At 52.6% G+C, this 23,774-nt stretch overlaps 13 non-coding genes and 2 pseudogenes across 13 annotated transcripts; all 15 read left to right on the top strand.

Moving 5' to 3' along the window:
- The first annotated feature begins 2,633 nt into the window (after window positions 1-2,633).
- LOC120519757 lies at window positions 2,634-2,812 on the top strand (annotated as a pseudogene).
- A 925-nt stretch (window positions 2,813-3,737) lies between these two features.
- LOC120519745 lies at window positions 3,738-3,928 on the top strand. Its single transcript, XR_005631645.1, has one exon. It is a non-coding gene; the product is annotated as a U2 spliceosomal RNA (small nuclear RNA).
- Window positions 3,929-4,856: 928 nt separating this feature from the next.
- On the top strand, window positions 4,857-5,043 carry LOC120519748. The gene has a single exon (XR_005631648.1). It is a non-coding gene; the product is annotated as a U2 spliceosomal RNA (small nuclear RNA).
- Window positions 5,044-5,972: 929 nt separating this feature from the next.
- LOC120519730 lies at window positions 5,973-6,163 on the top strand. Its single transcript, XR_005631630.1, has one exon. It is a non-coding gene; the product is annotated as a U2 spliceosomal RNA (small nuclear RNA).
- Window positions 6,164-7,091: 928 nt separating this feature from the next.
- On the top strand, window positions 7,092-7,278 carry LOC120519747. Its single transcript, XR_005631647.1, has one exon. It is a non-coding gene; the product is annotated as a U2 spliceosomal RNA (small nuclear RNA).
- Window positions 7,279-8,207: 929 nt separating this feature from the next.
- Window positions 8,208-8,390, top strand: LOC120519759. Its single transcript, XR_005631655.1, has one exon. It is a non-coding gene; the product is annotated as a U2 spliceosomal RNA (small nuclear RNA).
- Window positions 8,391-13,881: 5,491 nt separating this feature from the next.
- LOC120519756 lies at window positions 13,882-14,051 on the top strand (annotated as a pseudogene).
- Window positions 14,052-14,985: 934 nt separating this feature from the next.
- On the top strand, window positions 14,986-15,173 carry LOC120519739. The gene has a single exon (XR_005631639.1). It is a non-coding gene; the product is annotated as a U2 spliceosomal RNA (small nuclear RNA).
- A 930-nt stretch (window positions 15,174-16,103) lies between these two features.
- Window positions 16,104-16,289, top strand: LOC120519753. Its single transcript, XR_005631653.1, has one exon. It is a non-coding gene; the product is annotated as a U2 spliceosomal RNA (small nuclear RNA).
- A 935-nt stretch (window positions 16,290-17,224) lies between these two features.
- LOC120519738 lies at window positions 17,225-17,412 on the top strand. The gene has a single exon (XR_005631638.1). It is a non-coding gene; the product is annotated as a U2 spliceosomal RNA (small nuclear RNA).
- A 929-nt stretch (window positions 17,413-18,341) lies between these two features.
- LOC120519737 lies at window positions 18,342-18,529 on the top strand. The gene has a single exon (XR_005631637.1). It is a non-coding gene; the product is annotated as a U2 spliceosomal RNA (small nuclear RNA).
- A 930-nt stretch (window positions 18,530-19,459) lies between these two features.
- On the top strand, window positions 19,460-19,648 carry LOC120519731. Its single transcript, XR_005631631.1, has one exon. It is a non-coding gene; the product is annotated as a U2 spliceosomal RNA (small nuclear RNA).
- Window positions 19,649-20,589: 941 nt separating this feature from the next.
- On the top strand, window positions 20,590-20,777 carry LOC120519736. Its single transcript, XR_005631636.1, has one exon. It is a non-coding gene; the product is annotated as a U2 spliceosomal RNA (small nuclear RNA).
- Window positions 20,778-21,709: 932 nt separating this feature from the next.
- Window positions 21,710-21,895, top strand: LOC120519751. Its single transcript, XR_005631651.1, has one exon. It is a non-coding gene; the product is annotated as a U2 spliceosomal RNA (small nuclear RNA).
- Window positions 21,896-22,827: 932 nt separating this feature from the next.
- On the top strand, window positions 22,828-23,014 carry LOC120519749. Its single transcript, XR_005631649.1, has one exon. It is a non-coding gene; the product is annotated as a U2 spliceosomal RNA (small nuclear RNA).
- The last annotated feature ends 760 nt before the right edge of the window (window positions 23,015-23,774 follow it).

Raw genomic sequence — 23,774 nt, 5'->3', positions numbered from 1 at the left:
AAGTGGAGAACCTGGAGAAAGGTGAGAAGTGTAACTCCTTTTTCTTTAGGAAACTCCACTCCGGCCACACTCCCCTGAGAGAACTGCGAGGCGATGGAGGGTCGTCAAACGGGAAAGGAGGCAGTGATGGGAGTGGTCCGGGACTACTACAGCAGCCTCTACTCCCCAAAGACGCCGAAGCAGACGCAACCGACCGGTTCCTAACAGGTATTAACAAAACCTTGGATCCCACAGGTGAGTCTGCTCTGAACGCACCCTTGACGCTGGGGGAGCTGCACTCTGCCGCCAGATCCTTCAGGGCCGGCAGGACCCCGGGCAGTGACGGACTACCAGCCAAGTGCGTCGCTGTGGGACCTCATCGGTCCGGACCTACTGGAGCTCTACCGGGAGATGGTGGCGGAGGGCAGAATGCCTCCGTCGTTGAGAGAAGGAATGATCACGATCTTGTACAAACAGAAGGAGAGAGATGCGAGCTGAGGAATTGGCGCCCCATCACCCTCCTGAACGTGGACTACAAGATCCTGGCCAAGGTGATAGCCAACCGGCTAAAAAAGGTGATCGGACAGGTCGTCCACCCAGACCAGACCTGCGGCATCCCCGGACGCAGGATCGCCGACAGCTTGGCCATGATCAGGGACTCGGTGCACTACGTGAAGGAACGCCGCATCACCGCGGCCTTGGTCAGCCTAGATCAAGAGAAAGCCTTCGACCGGGTGTCCCACGAGTTCATGATCAAGGCTCTGCGAGGTCTCGGAATGGGCGACACGTTCTGTTCGTACATCAGCCTGATGTACCGAGACATCTCCAGCATGGTGCTGGTGAACGGCTGGAAAACTGACCCCTTCCCGGTCCTGTCCGGGGTCAGACAAGGCTGCCCTCTCTCCCCTCTTCTCTTTGTCTGTTGTATAGAGCTCCTGGCGGAACGGATCAGAGGAAGACCGGAGATCAGAGGGATCACCGCACCGGGACGGACAGAAGAGAGATCAGATGCTCCCTCTACATGGACGACGTCACCGTGATCTGCGCTGACCAGAGATCGATGACGGCGCTGGCGGAGATCTGCGAAGACTTCGGACTTGCTTCGGGAGCAAAGGTCAACTGCGGGAAGTCAGAGGCGATGCTCCTCGGGGAATGGCACCTGACACCCTCCACCCTCCCTTCACCATCAGACGGACTCCATCAAGATCCTGGGCAGCTGGTTCGGGCGGAGAGGGAGCGGCCCTGAAGACGTGGGACGAGACTGGCCAAAGTCAGACAGAAGATCGGGCTCTGGAGCCTCAGGGACCTCACCGTGGAAGGCAAAGCGCTGGTGCTGCGGAATGAGATCCTCCCGGTCCTGCAGTACCCGGCCCAGGCATGGCCACCCTCGCCACCGTCTGCAGAGCCATCACCAGGGCAGTCTTTCACTTCATCTGGGGCTCCAAGATGGACAGAGTCAAGCGGGCAGTCATGTACAAAGAACCCCGAAAGGGTGGGAAAGGCATCCCCGACATCCCCACCCTGCTCAGGGCCTTCTTGCCTGCAACTGCATCCGCAGGACACTGACGGAGTACAGCAGCGGATCGTCCGGAAACGCCATGTCCCGCTTCTTCCTCCTGCCAGTCTGGAAGAGACTCGGCTGGGACAAGTGGGACAGCTCCTACCCTTACAACTGGGACACTCCATGGTTCTACACGGATGTTGTCCGCTTCGTAACGGAACACGGACTTCAGGGAGTCAAACCGGACCTGTGGAAACCGAAAACCATCTACAAGCTCATCAGAGCCAAAGACACGACGGAGCCTATCGGAACCCTACCATCAGCGACAGCCACGGTGGTCTGGGAGAACATAGCCTCCAAAGAACTGACAAACAGGCACAGGGATCTGGCGTGGATGGCTGTGCGGGGGGGACTGCCTCTCCGCGTTCATGCATGCCAGAAATCTGTGCAGATACAGACACTGCCCGTGGTGCATCCAGCGGGAAGAAGACGCACTGCACCTCTTCTGGGAATGCCCAGTGGCACAGTCACTCTTTGACGCCCTGGAAGAGGAATTGGAAGAGTCGGTACCCAGAGACAATCTTTCGCACCATTCGGTGCTCTATGGACTTTTCCGGGTACCCACTCACTGGAAGCCACCGAGGAGGCATGGCGTCTCATGTGCTGCGTGAAGGACGCTCTATGGGTCGCCAGGAACCGCCTCGTCCTCAGGAGGGAAAGGATGACAATCCAGGACTGCTGCAGATACATCCGCAGCCTCCTCAAAGACTATTCTATCCTGGACTCCTTGAAGAACTGAGGATATGCAAGACCACCTCGCCCTCCAAGAGGTTTATTAATGTAACCTTTGGTTTACTGCAGCCTTCGGCAAAGCCCCCTCTTTGAGGACAAGCTTTCAGGGACGGGGACCAAGTCGAGACTGCAATAACTTGTAAATAGTAACAGAATGTGGAACACTGTATTGAATGTAATGGAAAATAACCGAATGTTATTGACAAAACACTTAATATGGCATGTAAGATTGTAAAGATTGTGATTTTTATATACAAATTACCCTTGTATATGTAAATAAGGTGTTGTAGGTAATGTATAGTGAAAGACTGTATCAGTCTATAGCTGAATACAGTCATCTCTGTTTGAATTGTAGATTGGTATAGATTGTAAGACTATTAGACTGTGTAATCTGTTCTTATCAGTTTAATATCTGATACGTCCCTATCTGGGGACCATATATTAAATTGATTTTTGGAACAGGGAGATGGAATAGGGGCTTGCTCCGTCCACTCCACGATCGACCTGGTATTGCAGTACTTCCAGGAGCGTGCACTTTCTCCTTTACTGGTATAAAACAAGACAAGCAGCCTTGGCTGGGGATTGCCTACTATGAGGGAAGGGAAAGAAGCTCTAGCCAGAGCAGGATTGATTTAATTATTTAACTGAATAATTAATTAATTAATTAATTTAGTTTAATTTGACTTAATTAAGAAAAGTTCATGCGTGCCTGTAGGACGCTATTGCTTGTAGTACTTCCAGCATTCCAACAGATGTCAGGCGAGGCTCGGAATTAGAAGGCCGCTGTTGTGGGGTGAGTGAAGTAGTGTCGGACGACCAAGCCTGTACCGCTAGCAGGAAGCCTTATTAAGCTCCCAGAAACCACGAAGCAGTCCTGCAGGCTGTCTGATGTCGCTGCAGCGCCCCCTGTGTTCGAGGCCTTGTTCACACAGGCGGGCCAGGATGTGCCTTCTCCTTTTCATCTTCAATCTCCAACAGGTGTGAACGTGGTGTCTGAAGAGTTGTGAACGTGGTGTCTCGAGGGATATCTAGCTCGTCACCGCTCTTCACTGACGTCTCCTTCTTTGTTTTGTGGGCATCTAGGGCGGGATGGAGGTGGAGATGGTGGTTTAAAGCCGCCCTCTTCCTTGCCTGGTCTACCCGCCTCCCCAAATCCCACCACGAGCCAAACACCCAAAGGGACCAACTGACTGTCCCCCTCCCTCCCCACCACTCCCACTCCCAGCTGTATCGGCTACCTCGTTTCCGCACAACTCCGAGGGTTTTTCCGCCGTTGTGGCAACCCTTGGGCTTTGTATCAGGCCTTGGCTCCAAGGTGGGCCGCTTTGTCACGAGGCCGTGGAATGTCCCATGGGTTCACGTCTCGGCGCTTGTCTTAGGGCAGCTGCTTCCTCCTGCCAAGTTGATGCTTACCATGCAGCTGACGCATGGGCAAGACGGTGGGGCTGGCTGGCCTGGGGAGGTTGTGGCATCGCCGGCCTTTTGGCTAAGATCAAGTGTAGTATCTGTTCTTATCAGTTTAATATCTGATACGTCCCCTATCTGGGGACCATATATTAAATTGATTTTTGGAACAGGGAGATGGAATAGGGGCTTGCTCCGTCCACTCCACGCATCGACCTGGTATTGCAGTACTTCCAGGAGCGTGCACTTTCTCCTTTACTGGTATAAAACAAGACAAGCAGCCTTGGCTGGGGATTGCCTACTATGAGGGAAGGGAAAGAAGCTCTAGCCAGAGCAGGATTGATTTAATTATTTAACTGAATAATTAATTAATTAATTAATTTAGTTTAATTTGACTTAATTAAGAAAAGTTCATGCGTGCCTGTAGGACGCTATTGCTTGTAGTACTTCCAGCATTCCAACAGATGTCAGGCGAGGCTCGGAATTAGAAGGCGCTGTTGTGGGGTGGGTGAAGTAGTGTCGGACGACCAAGCCTGTACCGCTAGCAGGAAGCCTTATTAAGCTCCCAGAAACCACGAAGCAGTCCTGCAGGCTGTCTGATGTCGCTGCAGCCCCTGTGTTCGAGGCCTTGTTCACACAGGCGGGCCAGGATGTGCCTTCTCCTTTTCATCTTCAATCTCCAACAGGTGTGAACGTGGTGTCTGAAGAGTTGTGAACGTGGTGTCTCGAGGGATATCTAGCTCGTCACCGCTCTTCACTGACGTCTCCTTCTTTGTTTTGTGGGCATCTAGGGCGGGATGGAGGTGGAGATGGTGGTTTAAAGCCGTCCTCTTCCTTGCCTGGTCTACCCGCCTCCCCAAATCCCACCACGAGCCAAACACCCAAAGGGACCAACTGACTGTCCCTCCCCCCCCACGCCCACTCCCACTCCCAGCTGTATCGGCTACCTCGCTTCCGCACAACTCCGAGGGTTTTTCCGCCGTTGTGGCAACCCTTGGGCTTTGTATCAGGCCTTGGCTCCAAGGTGGGCCGCTTTTGTCACGAGGCCGTGGAATGTCACATGGGTTCACGCCTCGGCGCTTGTCTTAGGGCAGCTGCTTCCTCCTGCCAAGTTGATGCTTACCATGCAGCTGACGCATGGGCAAGACGGTGGGGCTGGCTGGCCTGGGGAGGTTGTGGCATCGCTTCGGCCTTTTGGCTAAGATCAAGTGTAGTATCTGTTCTTATCAGTTTAATATCTGATACGTCCCCTATCTGGGGACCATATATTAAATTGATTTTTGGAACAGGGAGATGGAATAGGGCTTGCTCCGTCCACTCCACGATCGACCTGGTATTGCAGTACTTCCAGGAGCGGTGCACTTTCTCCTTTACTGGTATAAAACAAGACAAGCAGCCTTGGCTGGGGATTGCCTACTATGAGGGAAGGGAAAGAAGCTCTAGCCAGAGCAGGATTGATTTAATTATTTAACTGAATAATTAATTAATTAATTAATTTAGTTTAATTTGACTTAATTAAGAAAAGTTCATGCGTGCCTGTAGGACGCTATTGCTTGTAGTACTTCCAGCATTCCAACAGATGTCAGGCGAGGCTCGGAATTAGAAGGCGCTGTTGTGGGGTGAGTGAAGTAGTGTCGGACGACCAAGCCTGTACCGCTAGCAGGAAGCCTTATTAAGCTCCCAGAAACCACGAAGCAGTCCTGCAGGCTGTCTGATGTCGCTGCAGCGCCCTGTGTTCGAGGCCTTGTTCACACAGGCGGGCCAGGATGTGCCTTCTCCTTTTCATCTTCAATCTCCAACAGGTGTGAACGTGGTGTCTGAAGAGTTGTGAACGTGGTGTCTCGAGGGATATCTAGCTCGTCACCGCTCTTCACTGACGTCTCCTTCTTTGTTTTGTGGGCATCTAGGGCGGGATGGAGGTGGAGATGGTGGTTTAAAGCCGTCCTCTTCCTTGCCTGGTCTACGCCGCCTCCACCAAATCCCACCACGAGCGCCAAACACCCAAAGGGACCAACTGACTGTCCCTCCCCCCCACCCACTCCCACTCCCAGCTGTATCGGCTACCTCGTTTCCGCACAACTCCGAGGGTTTTTCCGCCGTGTGGCAACCCTTGGGCTTTGTATCAGGCCTTGGCTCCAAGGTGGGCCGCTTTTGTCACGAGGCCGTGGAATGTCACATGGGTTCACGTCTCGGCGCTTGTCTTAGGGCAGCTGCTTCCTCCTGCCAAGTTGATGCTTACCATGCAGCTGACGCATGGGCAAGACGGTGGGGCTGGCTGGCCTGGGGAGTTTGTGGCATCGCTTCTCGGCCTTTTGGCTAAGATCAAGTGTAGTATCTGTTCTTATCAGTTTAATATCTGATACGTCCCCTATCTGGGGACCATATATTAAATTGATTTTTGGAACAGGGAGATGGAATAGGGGCTTGCTCCGTCCACTCCACGCATCGACCTGGTATTGCAGTACTTCCAGGAGCGGTGCACTTTCTCCTTTACTGGTATAAAACAAGACAAGCAGCCTTGGCTGGGGATTGCCTACTATGAGGGAAGGGAAAGAAGCTCTAGCCAGAGCAGGATTGATTTAATTATTTAACTGAATAATTAATTAATTAATTAATTTAGTTTAATTTGACTTAATTAAGAAAAGTTCATGCGTGCCTGTAGGACGCTATTGCTTGTAGTACTTCCAGCATTCCAACAGATGTCAGGCGAGGCTCGGAATTAGAAGGCGCTGTTGTGGGGTGAGTGAAGTAGTGTCGGACGACCAAGCCTGTACCGCTAGCAGGAAGCCTTATTAAGCTCCCAGAAACCACGAAGCAGTCCTGCAGGCTGTCTGATGTCGCTGCAGCCCCTGTGTTCGAGGCCTTGTTCACACAGGCGGGCCAGGATGTGCCTTCTCCTTTTCATCTTCAATCTCCAACAGGTGTGAACGTGGTGTCTGAAGAGTTGTGAACGTGGTGTCTCGAGGGATATCTAGCTCGTCACCGCTCTTCACTGACGTCTCCTTCTTTGTTTTGTGGGCATCTAGGGCGGGATGGAGGTGGAGATGGTGGTTTAAAGCCGTCCTCTTCCTTGCCTGGTCTACCCCCCTCCCCAAATCCCACCACGAGCCAAACACCCAAAGGGACCAACTGACTGTCCCCCCCTCCCCACGCCCACTCCCACTCCCAGCTGTATCGGCTACCTCGTTTCCGCACAACTCCGAGGGTTTTTCCGCCGTTGTGGCAACCCTTGGGCTTTGTATCAGGCCTTGGCTCCAAGGTGGGCCGCTTTTGTCACGAGGCCGTGGAATGTCACATGGGTTCACGTCTCGGCGCTTGTCTTAGGGCAGCTGCTTCCTCCTGCCAAGTTGATGCTTACCATGCAGCTGACGCATGGGCAAGACGGTGGGGCTGGCTGGCCTGGGGAGTTTGTGGCATCGCTTCGCCTTTTGGCTAAGATCAAGTGTAGTATCTGTTCTTATCAGTTTAATATCTGATACGTCCCCTATCTGGGGACCATATATTAAATTGATTTTTGGAACAGGGAGATGGAATAGGGGCTTGCTCCGTCCACTCCACGCATCGACCTGGTATTGCAGTACTTCCAGGAGCGTGCACTTTCTCCTTTACTGGTATAAAACAAGACAAGCAGCCTTGGCTGGGGATTGCCTACTATGAGGGAAGGGAAAGAAGCTCTAGCCAGAGCAGGATTGATTTAATTATTTAACTGAATAATTAATTAATTAATTAATTTAGTTTAATTTGACTTAATTAAGAAAAGTTCATGCGTGCCTGTAGGACGCTATTGCTTGTAGTACTTCCAGCATTCCAACAGATGTCAGGCGAGGCTCGGAATTAGAAGGCCGCTGTTGTGGGGTGAGTGAAGTAGTGTCGGACGACCAAGCCTGTACCGCTAGCAGGAAGCCTTATTAAGCTCCCAGAAACCACGAAGCAGTCCTGCAGGCTGTCTGATGTCGCTGCAGCCCCTGTGTTCGAGGCCTTGTTCACACAGGCGGGCCAGGATGTGCCTTCTCCTTTTCATCTTCAATCTCCAACAGGTGTGAACGTGGTGTCTGAAGAGTTGTGAACGTGGTGTCTCGAGGGATATCTAGCTCGTCACCGCTCTTCACTGACGTCTCCTTCTTTGTTTTGTGGGCATCTAGGGGCGGGGATGGAGGTGGAGATGGTGGTTTAAAGCCGTCCTCTTCCTTGCCTGGTCTACCCCGCCTCCCCCAAATCCCACCACGAGCGCCAAACACCCAAAGGGACCAACTGACTGTCCCTCCCCCCCCACCCCTCCCACTCCCAGCTGTATCGGCTACCTCGTTTCCGCACAACTCCGAGGGTTTTTCCGCTGTGGCAACCCTTGGGCTTTGTATCAGGCCTTGGCTCCAAGGTGGGCCGCTTTTGTCACGAGGCCGTGGAATGTCACATGGGTTCACGTCTCGGCGCTTGTCTTAGGGCAGCTGCTTCCTCCTGCCAAGTTGATGCTTACCATGCAGCTGACGCATGGGCAAGACGGTGGGGCTGGCTGGCCTGGGGAGTTTGTGGCATCGCTTCTCGGCCTTTTGGCTAAGATCAAGTGTAGTATCTGTTCTTATCAGAGTGGAGAACTGCTTGTTTTTATTCCATTGGGATCTTGTTTGCGATATAATTCCTTTTGACGCGATTGAAGCTCTGCTCTCAAAGTCAGTAAGGAAGCACAAGAGCTGTTTTTACGGCTATTGAATTCTTGATTCTGAGTAAAAGTAGGTTGGCTGAGTCCACCACTTTTTACAAAGCTTCAAGAGTTTGAAACCAAGAAAACAGAAAAGAAGAAGATAGAAGTTTGAGGAGGATCATCTGCATAGCTCCACCCACCAAGAAGAGAGCTGATATCTCCAGGAAAGATTCATCTCTCATCTGCAGACTACCTCCATCTGGAAAGAAGAAAAGACTACGAAAAGACCAAGAATGGATTTAACCCTGGCTCCAGTTTCTGCTGATGCTCCTGCTTCAGCTCTTGCTCCTACCTCTGCTTCTGCCCGGCTAGGAAGACCTCCGAGAAGCTGGGAAAGGAGAAGGCAGCTACTCCCAGCCTGGAAGATCAGCCCTCTTCTGGCCCTTCTACGTCCCAGGCCGCAGCTCACCTGACTCCAGCCCGAAAGTTCCAGGATGGCCCCCGCTCTGGAACCCTGGATGAAGCAGACGGTAGTGCTGAGGCTCAAGGAGGTGGAGGGAAGGATCCCTGAAATGAGTGCAGAGACCTTTGGGAAGAAAATGGTCATGGAGCAGGGATTCTCCAGAGCAGATACATTGAGCATACAGACATTCGCTCTGGGCCTCTTCTATGTTACGTTTGCCTCCATTGCGGTCTGCAAGCGCTACTGGGAAATGGTCCAGAATGCAATGCCGGACTCCCCCTTTGCTCGCTTTGTGGGGAATTGCCCCATACAGAGAGAGGAAAGGAGAGTGACGATTGCCATGAGGAATCCCCATACGCCTGGCAAGGACATCTCCACGTTCCTGAAGCGCTTCTGCACGGTGGTGAGGGAACCCACCCAGATCCAGGATGGGAATGGCTTCTGGACGGGTAAGTGGTCGGTCATCGTCAGGTTATGGAAGGACAACGCCTCCAAACGTCCTCCAGCCCCTACCGCAGAGCTTCTCCTTGGGAAACTCGGCGGCAATCCTGCACTACCCTGACCAGCCAAAATCCTGCAGGAGATGCGGAGCGATGGGCCACGTGCTGAAGGAATGCAAGGAGGCCGCTTGCAGGAATGCCGGGTGACTGGCCACGAGACGAAAGACTGTCCCAGGAAAAAGACCTGCACCCTCTGCGGACAGACCAGCCATGTGTACAAAGACTGCCCTCAGAGACAGAAGTCCTACGCCGCTGTGACCTCAAACAGTCTGCACGGAGGAGGATCAAACCCAATCTGCCTGCCGAAGGAAGCCCAAACTGAAGTCCCCCTGCAGCACCGGCGGCACAGGCAATCAGGAAAAGGACAAAGGAGGAAAGACAAAGAACTCCACCCCTCCCCCCTCGACCCTCCCTCCTTCCACCACTGAGGCAGCTCCCCCCTCCCATGCTGCTTCAGAGCCCTCACCTCCACCTCCCCCACCCACCCTCAACCCGGAGGATTTTCCCCCTCTCGTCGCTCCTACAGGGAATCGGACAAGGAAGAGGAGAAGTCCAAACAGCCCAGAGGAGGACCAGAGAAGGAAGAAGACAGCAGAGCCCCCATCTGAATGTCCACAGCAAGAAGACGAGGAGACCCAGATGGAAGAGGAGCTGTTTCTCGAAGCAGCTCTAAACTTCCAGCCTGCCCACAACGACATGGACAACCTGGCACAGATCAACGGCTGCTTCAGATCGAAGACCCCGGGGCCGACAGACCCGAAGTCCCACCTGACCGAGGCGACGACTAGGGGCGCCTGGCCCACACTAACCTCTCCACCTTCCTCCCACAGATGGCTACTCTCATTTTCCATCAACGTGAGGAGCATCAAGGACAAACTGAGGAGACAGACGGTGATGACCTTCCTGTCCGCTCAGAACTGCGATGTGTACATGCTGCAGGAGTGTGCCCTCCCACCCTCTAGAAACTACCGCCACCTGGGCAAACAGTGGTCTCACGGCCCTTCCTACTGGTCGGGAGGTGGTGAGAACAAGGCCGCGGGGATTGCCGTACTTGTCAGGGGGAACCGTTCACGCTGGACTCCGTCCGGGAGCTCGCCTGCGGCGGCTGCTGGTCGCCGACGGCTCGTGGGCGGGTGAGCCTGTCCGGCTCATCTGCGTGTACGCACCCCCTGGGAAGAACGAGCGATTGGAGCTTTTCCAGACCCTGAGGCCCCAACTCGCCACTTCCAGGGCGGTGGTGATGGCCGGAGACTTCAACTGCCCCCTGGAGGAGGACGGGCTCAGCTCCGGCACATTCACCAGACTGGACACCACATCCAGGCTGCTCAGGGAGATGGTGACGGAAGCTTCCCTGTCGGATGTGGCGGGGACTACCGGGACGGGCTCGGCCAACTACACCTGGAGCCGGCCCGATGGCTCGACCCGCTCCCGGATCGACTTCATCTTTGCCTCCAGAGCAGTGACAGCCGAAAAGTACACATTGGTTCCGTGCTTCTTCTCAGACCACAGGGCGGTTCACTTCCAGGGATCCTCGGCCAAAACTTTCCGCATGGCCCGGGGTCGTGGAAACTGAATTGTAGCCTCCTGGAAAGGGAAGACGTCATGCAGGAGCTAAGGACCGCTTACGTCGCTTGGAAGGAAGAGAAATGCCACTTCCAGAAAGTAAGCGATTGGTGGGAATTTATTAAAGTTAAACTCCGCAGTTTCTTTCAGGCCAAAGGAAGACGGCAGGCGTGCAACGGCAAAGGGAATTCTGCAGACTGCAGAAGGAGCTGTGGTCCCTGCAAGAGCTTCACCAGTGCGGCTGGGACGTGAGACGTGAGTTGGAGGAGACCAAGGAGAGCCTGAGGAGGCACTTTGAGGAGGAATCCAAACGCATTGTCTTTCGATCCAAAGTGGAGAACCTGGAGAAAGGTGAGAAGTGTAACTCCTTTTTCTTTAGGAAACTCCACTCCGGCCACACTCCCCTGAGAGAACTGCGAGACGATGGAGGGTCGTCAAACGGGAAAGGAGGCAGTGATGGGAGTGGTCCGGGACTACTACAGCAGCCTCTACTCCCCAAAGACGACCGAAGCAGACGAACCGACCGGTTCCTAACAGGTATTAACAAAACCTTGGATCCCACAGGTGAGTCTGCTCTGAACGCACCCTTGACGCTGGGGGAGCTGCACTCTGCCGCCAGATCCTTCAGGGCCGGCAGGACCCCGGGCAGTGACGGACTACCAGCCGAGTGTACGTCGCGCTGTGGGACCTCATCGGCCCGGACCTACTGGAGCTCTACCGGGAGATGGTGGCGGAGGGCAGAATGCCTCCGTCGTTGAGAGAAGGAATGATCACGATCTTGTACAAACAGAAGGGAGAGAGATGCGAGCTGAGGAATTGGCGCCCCATCACCCTCCTGAACGTGGACTACAAGATCCTGGCCAAGGTGATAGCCAACCGGCTAAAAAAGGTGATCGGACAGGTCGTCCACCCAGACCAGACCTGCGGCATCCCCGGACGCAGGATCGCCGACAGCTTGGCCATGATCAGGGACTCGGTGCACTACGTGAAGGAACGCCGCATCACCGCGGCCTTGGTCAGCCTAGATCAAGAGAAAGCCTTCGACCGGGTGTCCCACGAGTTCATGATCAAGGCTCTGCGAGGTCTCGGAATGGGCGACACGTTCTGTTCGTACATCAGCCTGATGTACCGAGACATCTCCAGCATGGTGCTGGTGAACGGCTGGAAAACTGACCCCTTCCCGGTCCTGTCCGGGGTCAGACAAGGCTGCCCTCTCTCCCCTCTTCTCTTTGTCTGTTGTATAGAGCTCCTGGCGGAACGGATCAGAGGAAGACCGGAGATCAGAGGGATCACCGCACCGGGACCGGACAGAAGAGAGATCAGATGCTCCCTCTACATGGACGACGTCACCGTGATCTGCGCTGACCAGAGATCGATGACGGCGCTGGCGGAGATCTGCGAAGACTTTGGACTTGCTTCGGGAGCAAAGGTCAACTGCGGGAAGTCAGAGGCGATGCTCCTCGGGGAATGGCACCTGACACCCTCCGCCACCCTCCCCTTCACCATCAGACGGGACTCCATCAAGATCCTGGGCAGCTGGTTCGGCGGAGAGGGAGCGGCCCTGAAGACGTGGGACGAGAGACTGGCCAAAGTCAGACAGAAGATCGGGCTCTGGAGCCTCAGGGACCTCACCGTGGAAGGCAAAGCGCTGGTGCTGCGGAATGAGATCCTCCCGGTCCTGCAGTACCCGGCCCAGGCATGGCCACCCCTCGCCACCGTCTGCAGAGCCATCACCAGGGCAGTCTTTCACTTCATCTGGGGCTCCAAGATGGACAGAGTCAAGCGGGCAGTCATGTACAAAGAACCCCGAAAGGGTGGGAAAGGCATCCCCGACATCCCCACCCTGCTCAGGGCCTTCTTTGCCTGCAACTGCATCCGCAGGACACTGACGGAGTACAGCAGCGGATCGTCCGGAAACGCCATGTCCCGCTTCTTCCTCCTGCCAGTCTGGAAGAGACTCGGCTGGGACAAGTGGGACAGCTCCTACCCTTACAACTGGGACACTCCATGGTTCTACACGGATGTTGTCCGCTTCGTAACGGAACACGGACTTCAGGGAGTCAAACCGGACCTGTGGAAACCGAAAACCATCTACAAGCTCATCAGAGCCAAAGACACGACGGAGCCTATCGGAACCCTACCATCAGCGACAGCCACGGTGGTCTGGGAGAACATAGCCTCCAAAGAACTGACAAACAGGCACAGGGATCTGGCGTGGATGGCTGTGCGGGGGGGACTGCCTCTCCGCGCTCATGCATGCCAGAAATCTGTGCAGATACAGACACTGCCCGTGGTGCATCCAGCGGAAGAAGACGCACTGCACCTCTTCTGGGAATGCCCAGTGGCACAGTCACTCTTTGACGCCCTGGAAGAGGAATTGGAAGAGTCGGTACCCAGAGACAATCTTTCGCACCATTCGGTGCTCTATGGACTTTTCCCGGGTACCCACTCACTGGAAGCCACCGAGGAGGCATGGCGTCTCATGTGCTGCGTGAAGGACGCTCTATGGGTCGCCAGGAACCGCCTCGTCCTCAGGAGGGAAAGGATGACAATCCAGGACTGCTGCAGATACATCCGCAGCCTCCTCAAAGACTATTCTATCCTGGACTCCTTGAAGAACTGAGGATATGCAAGACCACCTCGCCCTCCAAGAGGTTTATTAATGTAACCTTTGGTTTACTGCAGCCTTCGGCAAAGCCCCCTCTTTGAGGACAAGCTTTCAGGGACGGGACCAAGTCGAGACTGCAATAACTTGTAAATAGTAACAGAATGTGGAACACTGTATTGAATGTAATGGAAAATAACCGAATGTTATTGACAAAACACTTAATATGGCATGTAAGATTGTAAAGATTGTGATTTTTATATACAAATTACCCTTGTATATGTAAATAAGGTGTTGTAGGTAATGTATAGTGAAAGACTGTATCAGTCTATAGCTGAATACAGTCATCTCTGTTTGAATTGTAGATTGGTATAGATTGTAAGACTATTAGACTGTGTTTTATATATATTACCCAAACATATATGTAAATAAAGTATATTTTTTCAAAAAAAAATCTGTTCTTATCAGTTTAATATCTGATACGTCCCCTATCTGGGGACCATATATTAAATTGATTTTTGGAACAGGGAGATGGAATAGGGGCTTGCTCCGTCCACTCCACGATCGACCTGGTATTGCAGTACTTCCAGGAGCGTGCACTTTCTCCTTTACTGGTATAAAACAAGACAAGCAGCCTTGGCTGGGGATTGCCTACTATGAGGGAAGGGAAAGAAGCTCTAGCCAGAGCAGGATTGATTTAATTATTTAACTGAATAATTAATTAATTAATTAATTTAGTTTAATTTGACTTAATTAAGAAAAGTTCATGCGTGCCTGTAGGACGCTATTGCTTGTAGTACTTCCAGCATTCCAACAGATGTCAGGCGAGGCTCGGAATTAGAAGGCCGCTGTTGTGGGGTGAGTGAAGTAGTGTCGGACGACCAAGCCTGTACCGCTAGCAGGAAGCCTTATTAAGCTCCCAGAAACCACGAAGCAGTCCTGCAGGCTGTCTGATGTCGCTGCAGCGCCCCCTGTGTTCGAGGCCTTGTTCACACAGGCGGGCCAGGATGTGCCTTCTCCTTTTCATCTTCAATCTCCAACAGGTGTGAACGTGGTGTCTGAAGAGTTGTGAACGTGGTGTCTCGAGGGATATCTAGCTCGTCACCGCTCTTCACTGACGTCTCCTTCTTTGTTTTGTGGGCATCTAGGGCGGGGATGGAGGTGGAGATGGTGGTTTAAAGCCGTCCTCTTCCTTGCCTGGTCTACCCCGCCTCCCCCAAATCCCACCACGAGCGCAAACACCCAAAGGGACCAACTGACTGTCCCTCTCCCCCCGCCCCCTCCCACTCCCAGCTGTATCGGCTACCTCGTTTCCGCACAACTCCGAGGGTTTTTCCGCCGTTGTGGCAACCCTTGGGCTTTGTATCAGGCCTTGGCTCCAAGGTGGGCCGCTTTTGTCACGAGGCCGTGGAATGTCACATGGGTTCACGTCTCGGCGCTTGTCTTAGGGCAGCTGCTTCCTCCTGCCAAGTTGATGCTTACCATGCAGCTGACGCATGGGCAAGACGGTGGGGCTGGCTGGCCTGGGGAGTTTGTGGCATCGCTTCGGCCTTTTGGCTAAGATCAAGTGTAGTATCTGTTCTTATCAGTTTAATATCTGATACGTCCCCTATCTGGGGACCATATATTAAATTGATTTTTGGAACAGGGAGATGGAATAGGGGCTTGCTCCGTCCACTCCACGCATCGACCTGGTATTGCAGTACTTCCAGGAGCGTGCACTTTCTCCTTTACTGGTATAAAACAAGACAAGCAGCCTTGGCTGGGGATTGCCTACTATGAGGGAAGGGAAAGAAGCTCTAGCCAGAGCAGGATTGATTTAATTATTTAACTGAATAATTAATTAATTAATTAATTTAGTTTAATTTGACTTAATTAAGAAAAGTTCATGCGTGCCTGTAGGACGCTATTGCTTGTAGTACTTCCAGCATTCCAACAGATGTCAGGCGAGGCTCGGAATTAGAAGGCCGCTGTTGTGGGGTGAGTGAAGTAGTGTCGGACGACCAAGCCTGTACCGCTAGCAGGAAGCCTTATTAAGCTCCCAGAAACCACGAAGCAGTCCTGCAGGCTGTCTGATGTCGCTGCAGCGCCCTGTGTTCGAGGCCTTGTTCACACAGGCGGGCCAGGATGTGCCTTCTCCTTTTCATCTTCAATCTCCAACAGGTGTGAACGTGGTGTCTGAAGAGTTGTGAACGTGGTGTCTCGAGGGATATCTAGCTCGTCACCGCTCTTCACTGACGTCTCCTTCTTTGTTTTGTGGGCATCTAGGGCGGGATGGAGGTGGAGATGGTGGTTTAAAGCCGTCCTCTTCCTTGCCTGGTCTACCCCGCCTCCCCAAATCCCACCACGAGCGCCAAACACCCAAAGGGACCAACTGACTGTCCCCCTCCCCCACGCCCACTCCCACTCCCAGCTGTATCGGCTACCTCGTTTCCGCACAACTCCGAGGGTTTTTCCGCCGTTGTGGCAACCCTTGGGCTTTGTATCAGGCCTTGGCTCCAAGGTGGGCCTTTTGTCACGAGGCCGTGGAATGTCACATGGGTTCACGTCTCGGCGCTTGTCTTAGGGCAGCTGCTTCCTCCTGCCAAGTTGATGCTTACCATGCAGCTGACGCATGGGCAAGACGGTGGGGCTGGCTGGCCTGGGGAGGTTGTGGCATCGCTTCGCCTTTTGGCTAAGATCAAGTGTAGTATCTGTTCTTATCAGTTTAATATCTGATACGCCCCTATCTGGGGACCATATATTAAATTGATTTTTGGAACAGGGAGATGGAATAGGGGCTTGCTCCGTCCACTCCACGCATCGACCTGGTATTGCAGTACTTCCAGGAGCGTGCACTTTCTCCTTTACTGGTATAAAACAAGACAAGCAGCCTTGGCTGGGGATTGCCTACTATGAGGGAAGGGAAAGAAGCTCTAGCCAGAGCAGGATTGATTTAATTATTTAACTGAATAATTAATTAATTAATTAATTTAGTTTAATTTGACTTAATTAAGAAAAGTTCATGCGTGCCTGTAGGACGCTATTGCTTGTAGTACTTCCAGCATTCCAACAGATGTCAGGCGAGGCTCGGAATTAGAAGGCCGCTGTTGTGGGGTGAGTGAAGTAGTGTCGGACGACCAAGCCTGTACCGCTAGCAGGAAGCCTTATTAAGCTCCCAGAAACCACGAAGCAGTCCTGCAGGCTGTCTGATGTCGCTGCAGCGCCCTGTGTTCGAGGCCTTGTTCACACAGGCGGGCCAGGATGTGCCTTCTCCTTTTCATCTTCAATCTCCAACAGGTGTGAACGTGGTGTCTGAAGAGTTGTGAACGTGGTGTCTCGAGGGATATCTAGCTCGTCACCGCTCTTCACTGACGTCTCCTTCTTTGTTTTGTGGGCATCTAGGGGCGGGGATGGAGGTGGAGATGGTGGTTTAAAGCCGTCCTCTTCCTTGCCTGGTCTACCCCGCCTCCCCAAATCCCACCACGAGCGCCAAACACCCAAAGGGACCAACTGACTGTCCCCCCTCCCCCACGCCCACTCCCACTCCCAGCTGTATCGGCTACCTCGTTTCCGCACAACTCCGAGGGTTTTTCCGCCGTTGTGGCAACCCTTGGGCTTTGTATCAGGCCTTGGCTCCAAGGTGGGCCGCTTTTGTCACGAGGCCGTGGAATGTCACATGGGTTCACGCCTCGGCGCTTGTCTTAGGGCAGCTGCTTCCTCCTGCCAAGTTGATGCTTACCATGCAGCTGGCGCATGGGCAAGACGGTGGGGCTGGCTGGCCTGGGGAGTTTGTGGCATCGCTTCGGCCTTTTGGCTAAGATCAAGTGTAGTATCTGTTCTTATCAGTTTAATATCTGATACGTCCCCTATCTGGGGACCATATATTAAATTGATTTTTGGAACAGGGAGATGGAATAGGGGCTTGCTCCGTCCACTCCACGCATCGACCTGGTATTGCAGTACTTCCAGGAGCGTGCACTTTCTCCTTTACTGGTATAAAACAAGACAAGCAGCCTTGGCTGGGGATTGCCTACTATGAGGGAAGGGAAAGAAGCTCTAGCCAGAGCAGGATTGATTTAATTATTTAACTGAATAATTAATTAATTAATTAATTTAGTTTAATTTGACTTAATTAAGAAAAGTTCATGCGTGCCTGTAGGACGCTATTGCTTGTAGTACTTCCAGCATTCCAACAGATGTCAGGCAGGCTCGGAATTAGAAGGCCGCTGTTGGTGGGGTGAGTGAAGTAGTGTCGGACGACCAAGCCTGTACCGCTAGCAGGAAGCCTTATTAAGCTCCCAGAAACCACGAAGCAGTCCTGCAGGCTGTCTGATGTCGCTGCAGCCCCTGTGTTCGAGGCCTTGTTCACACAGGCGGGCCAGGATGTGCCTTCTCCTTTTCATCTTCAATCTCCAACAGGTGTGAACGTGGTGTCTGAAGAGTTGTGAACGTGGTGTCTCGAGGGATATCTAGCTCGCCACCGCTCTTCACTGACGTCTCCTTCTTTGTTTTGTGGGCATCTAGGGCGGGATGGAGGTGGAGATGGTGGTTTAAAGCCGTCCTCTTCCTTGCCTGGTCTACCCCGCCTCCCCAAATCCCACCACGAGCCAAACACCCAAAGGGACCAACTGACTGTCCCTCCCCTCCCCCCGCCCACTCCCACTCCCAGCTGTATCGGCTACCTCGTTTCCGCACAACTCCGAGGGTTTTTCCGCCGTTGGCAACCCTTGGGCTTTGTATCAGGCCTTGGCTCCAAGGTGGGCCGCTTTTGTCACGAGGCCGTGGAATGTCACATGGGTTCACGTCTCGGCGCTTGTCTTAGGGCAGCTGCTTCCTCCTGCCAAGTTGATGCTTACCATGCAGCTGACGCATGGGCAAGACGGTGGGGCTGGCTGGCCTGGGGGGGTTGTGGCATCGCTTCGGCCTTTTGGCTAAGATCAAGTGTAGTATCTGTTCTTATCAGTTTAATATCTGATACGTCCCCTATCTGGGGACCATATATTAAATTGATTTTTGGAACAGGGAGATGGAATAGGGGCTTGCTCCGTCCACTCCACGCATCGACCTGGTATTGCAGTACTTCCAGGAGCGTGCACTTTCTCCTTTACTGGTATAAAACAAGACAAGCAGCCTTGGCTGGGGATTGCCTACTATGAGGGAAGGGAAAGAAGCTCTAGCCAGAGCAGGATTGATTTAATTATTTAACTGAATAATTAATTAATTAATTAATTTAGTTTAATTTGACTTAATTAAGAAAAGTTCATGCGTGCCTGTAGGACGCTATTGCTTGTAGTACTTCCAGCATTCCAACAGATGTCAGGCGAGGCTCGGAATTAGAAGGCCGCTGTTGTGGGGTGAGTGAAGTAGTGTCGGACGACCAAGCCTGTACCGCTAGCAGGAAGCCTTATTAAGCTCCCAGAAACCACGAAGCAGTCCTGCAGGCTGTCTGATGTCGCTGCAGCCCTGTGTTCGAGGCCTTGTTCACACAGGCGGGCCAGGATGTGCCTTCTCCTTTTCATCTTCAATCTCCAACAGGTGTGAACGTGGTGTCTGAAGAGTTGTGAACGTGGTGTCTCGAGGGATATCTAGCTCGTCACCGCTCTTCACTGACGTCTCCTTCTTTGTTTTGTGGGCATCTAGGGCGGGATGGAGGTGGAGATGGTGGTTTAAAGCCGTCCTCTTCCTTGCCTGGTCTACCCCGCCTCCCCCAAATCCCACCACGAGCGCCAAACACCCAAAGGGACCAACTGACTGTCCCCTCCCCCCCGCCCACTCCCACTCCCAGCTGTATCGGCTACCTCGTTTCCGCACAACTCCGAGGGTTTTTCCGCCGTTGTGGCAACCCTTGGGCTTTGTATCAGGCCTTGGCTCCAAGGTGGGCCGCTTTTGTCACGAGGCCGTGGAATGTCACATGGGTTCACGCCTCGGCGCTTGTCTTAGGGCAGCTGCTTCCTCCTGCCAAGTTGATGCTTACCATGCAGCTGACGCATGGGCAAGACGGTGGGGCTGGCTGGCCTGGGGAGTTTGTGGCATCGCTTCGGCCTTTTGGCTAAGATCAAGTGTAGTATCTGTTCTTATCAGTTTAATATCTGATACGTCCCCTATCTGGGGACCATATATTAAATTGATTTTTGGAACAGGGAGATGGAATAGGGGCTTGCTCCGTCCACTCCACGCATCGACCTGGTATTGCAGTACTTCCAGGAGCGGTGCACTTTCTCCTTTACTGGTATAAAACAAGACAAGCAGCCTTGGCTGGGGATTGCCTACTATGAGGGAAGGGAAAGAAGCTCTAGCCAGAGCAGGATTGATTTAATTATTTAACTGAATAATTAATTAATTAATTAATTAATTTAGTTTAATTTGACTTAATTAAGAAAAGTTCATGCGTGCCTGTAGGACGCTATTGCTTGTAGTACTTCCAGCATTCCAACAGATGTCAGGCGAGGCTCGGAATTAGAAGGCCGCTGTTGTGGGGTGAGTGAAGTAGTGTCGGACGACCAAGCCTGTACCGCTAGCAGGAAGCCTTATTAAGCTCCCAGAAACCACGAAGCAGTCCTGCAGGCTGTCTGATGTCGCTGCAGCGCCCTGTGTTCGAGGCCTTGTTCACACAGGCGGGCCAGGATGTGCCTTCTCCTTTTCATCTTCAATCTCCAACAGGTGTGAACGTGGTGTCTGAAGAGTTGTGAACGTGGTGTCTCGAGGGATATCTAGCTCGTCACCGCTCTTCACTGACGTCTCCTTCTTTGTTTTGTGGGCATCTAGGGCGGGATGGAGGTGGAGATGGTGGTTTAAAGCCGTCCTCTTCCTTGCCTGGTCTACCCGCCTCCCCAAATCCCACCACGAGCGCCAAACACCCAAAGGGACCAACTGACTGTCCCCCTCCCCCTCCCCCACGCCCACTCCCACTCCCAGCTGTATCGGCTACCTCGTTTCCGCACAACTCCGAGGGTTTTTCCGCCGTTGTGGCAACCCTTGGGCTTTGTATCAGGCCTTGGCTCCAAGGTGGGCCGCTTTTGTCACGAGGCCGTGGAATGTCACATGGGTTCACGTCTCGGCGCTTGTCTTAGGGCAGCTGCTTCCTCCTGCCAAGTTGATGCTTACCATGCAGCTGACGCATGGGCAAGACGGTGGGGCTGGCTGGCCTGGGGAGTTTGTGGCATCGCTTCGGCCTTTTGGCTAAGATCAAGTGTAGTATCTGTTCTTATCAGTTTAATATCTGATACGTCCCCTATCTGGGGACCATATATTAAATTGATTTTTGGAACAGGGAGATGGAATAGGGGCTTGCTCCGTCCACTCCACGCATCGACCTGGTATTGCAGTACTTCCAGGAGCGTGCACTTTCTCCTTTACTGGTATAAAACAAGACAAGCAGCCTTGGCTGGGGATTGCCTACTATGAGGGAAGGGAAAGAAGCTCTAGCCAGAGCAGGATTGATTTAATTATTTAACTGAATAATTAATTAATTAATTAATTTAGTTTAATTTGACTTAATTAAGAAAAGTTCATGCGTGCCTGTAGGACGCTATTGCTTGTAGTACTTCCAGCATTCCAACAGATGTCAGGCGAGGCTCGGAATTAGAAGGCCGCTGTTGTGGGGTGAGTGAAGTAGTGTCGGACGACCAAGCCTGTACCGCTAGCAGGAAGCCTTATTAAGCTCCCAGAAACCACGAAGCAGTCCTGCAGGCTGTCTGATGTCGCTGCAGCGCCCTGTGTTCGAGGCCTTGTTCACACAGGCGGGCCAGGATGTGCCTTCTCCTTTTCATCTTCAATCTCCAACAGGTGTGAACGTGGTGTCTGAAGAGTTGTGAACGTGGTGTCTCGAGGGATATCTAGCTCGTCACCGCTCTTCACTGACGTCTCCTTCTTTGTTTTGTGGGCATCTAGGGCGGGATGGAGGTGGAGATGGTGGTTTAAAGCCGTCCTCTTCCTTGCCTGGTCTACCCCGCCTCCCCAAATCCCACCACGAGCGCCAAACACCCAAAGGGACCAACTGACTGTCCCCCTCCCCCACGCCCACTCCCACTCCCAGCTGTATCGGCTACCTCGCTTCCGCACAACTCCGAGGGTTTTTCCGCCGTTGTGGCAACCCTTGGGCTTTGTATCAGGCCTTGGCTCCAAGGTGGGCCGCTTTTGTCACGAGGCCGTGGAATGTCACATGGGTTCACGTCTCGGCGCTTGTCTTAGGGCAGCTGCTTCCTCCTGCCAAGTTGATGCTTACCATGCAGCTGACGCATGGGCAAGACGGTGGGGCTGGCTGGCCTGGGGAGTTTGTGGCATCGCTTCGCCTTTTGGCTAAGATCAAGTGTAGTATCTGTTCTTATCAGTTTAATATCTGATACGTCCCCTATCTGGGGACCATATATTAAATTGATTTTTGGAACAGGGAGATGGAATAGGGGCTTGCTCCGTCCACTCCACGATCGACCTGGTATTGCAGTACTTCCAGGAGCGTGCACTTTCTCCTTTACTGGTATAAAACAAGACAAGCAGCCTTGGCTGGGGATTGCCTACTATGAGGGAAGGGAAAGAAGCTCTAGCCAGAGCAGGATTGATTTAATTATTTAACTGAATAATTAATTAATTAATTAATTTAGTTTAATTTGACTTAATTAAGAAAAGTTCATGCGTGCCTGTAGGACGCTATTGCTTGTAGTACTTCCAGCATTCCAACAGATGTCAGGCGAGGCTCGGAATTAGAAGGCCGCTGTTGTGGGGTGAGTGAAGTAGTGTCGGACGACCAAGCCTGTACCGCTAGCAGGAAGCCTTATTAAGCTCCCAGAAACCACGAAGCAGTCCTGCAGGCTGTCTGATGTCGCTGCAGCGCCCCCTGTGTTCGAGGCCTTGTTCACACAGGCGGGCCCGGATGTGCCTTTCCTTTTCATCTTCAATCTCCAACAGGTGTGAACGTGGTGTCTGAAGAGTTGTGAACGTGGTGTCTCGAGGGATATCTAGCTCGTCACCGCTCTTCACTGACGTCTCCTTCTTTGTTTTGTGGGCATCTAGGGCGGGATGGAGGTGGAGATGGTGGTTTAAAGCCGTCCTCTTCCTTGCCTGGTCTACCCCGCCTCCCCAAATCCCACCACGAGCCAAACACCCAAAGGGACCAACTGACTGTCCCTCCCTCCCCACGCCCACTCCCACTCCCAGCTGTATCGGCTACCTCGTTTCCGCACAACTCCGAGGGTTTTTCCGCCGTTGTGGCAACCCTTGGGCTTTGTATCAGGCCTTGGCTCCAAGGTGGGCCGCTTTTGTCACGAGGCCGTGGAATGTCACATGGGTTCACGTCTCGGCGCTTGTCTTAGGGCAGCTGCTTCCTCCTGCCAAGTTGATGCTTACCATGCAGCTGACGCATGGGCAAGACGGTGGGGCTGGCTGGCCTGGGGAGTTTGTGGCATCGCTTCGGCCTTTTGGCTAAGATCAAGTGTAGTATCTGTTCTTATCAGTTTAATATCTGATACGCCCCTATCTGGGGACCATATATTAAATTGATTTTTGGAACAGGGAGATGGAATAGGGGCTTGCTCCGTCCACTCCACGCATCGACCTGGTATTGCAGTACTTCCAGGAGCGTGCACTTTCTCCTTTACTGGTATAAAACAAGACAAGCAGCCTTGGCTGGGGATTGCCTACTATGAGGGAAGGGAAAGAAGCTCTAGCCAGAGCAGGATTGATTTAATTATTTAACTGAATAATTAATTAATTAATTAATTAATTTAGTTTAATTTGACTTAATTAAGAAAAGTTCATGCGTGCCTGTAGGACGCTATTGCTTGTAGTACTTCCAGCATTCCAACAGATGTCAGGCGAGGCTCGGAATTAGAAGGCCGCTGTTGTGGGGTGAGTGAAGTAGTGTCGGACGACCAAGCCTGTACCGCTAGCAGGAAGCCCCCCCCCCCCCCCCCCCCCCCCCCCCCCCCCCCCCCCCCCCCCCCCCCCCCCCCCCCCCCCCCCCCCCCCCCCCCCCCCCCCCCCCCCCCCCCCCCCCCCCCCAAAAAAAAAAAAAAAAAAAAAAAAAAAAAAAAAAAAAAAAAAAAAAAAAAAAAAAAAAAAAAAAAAAAAAAAAAAAAAAAAAAAAAAAAAAAAAAAAAAAAAAAAAAAAAAAAAAAAAAAAAAAAAAAAAAAAAAAAAAAAAAAAAAAAAAAAAAAAACTAGTCCCCTGGGGCCCAAAAAAAAAAAGGCTTGTCCCCTGGGATGTCCCGCCCCCCTTGCAGGCGGGCCCCCCCCCTTTTTGGTGGGGGGCCCTTTGTTCACCACCCAGGGGGGGGGGCCCCCGGGGAAAATTTTGTTTTTTTGTTTTTCCTTTTTTTTCCCCCCCCCCCTTTTTTTTTCCCCAAAAATTT

Source organism: Polypterus senegalus, unplaced genomic scaffold (genome assembly GCF_016835505.1).
Source record: "Polypterus senegalus isolate Bchr_013 unplaced genomic scaffold, ASM1683550v1 scaffold_2409, whole genome shotgun sequence".
Classification (NCBI taxonomy): Eukaryota; Metazoa; Chordata; class Cladistia; order Polypteriformes; family Polypteridae; genus Polypterus; species Polypterus senegalus.
Note: the sequence above shows the minus strand (reverse complement) of the source record. Positions and strands in the feature narration are given on the sequence as shown.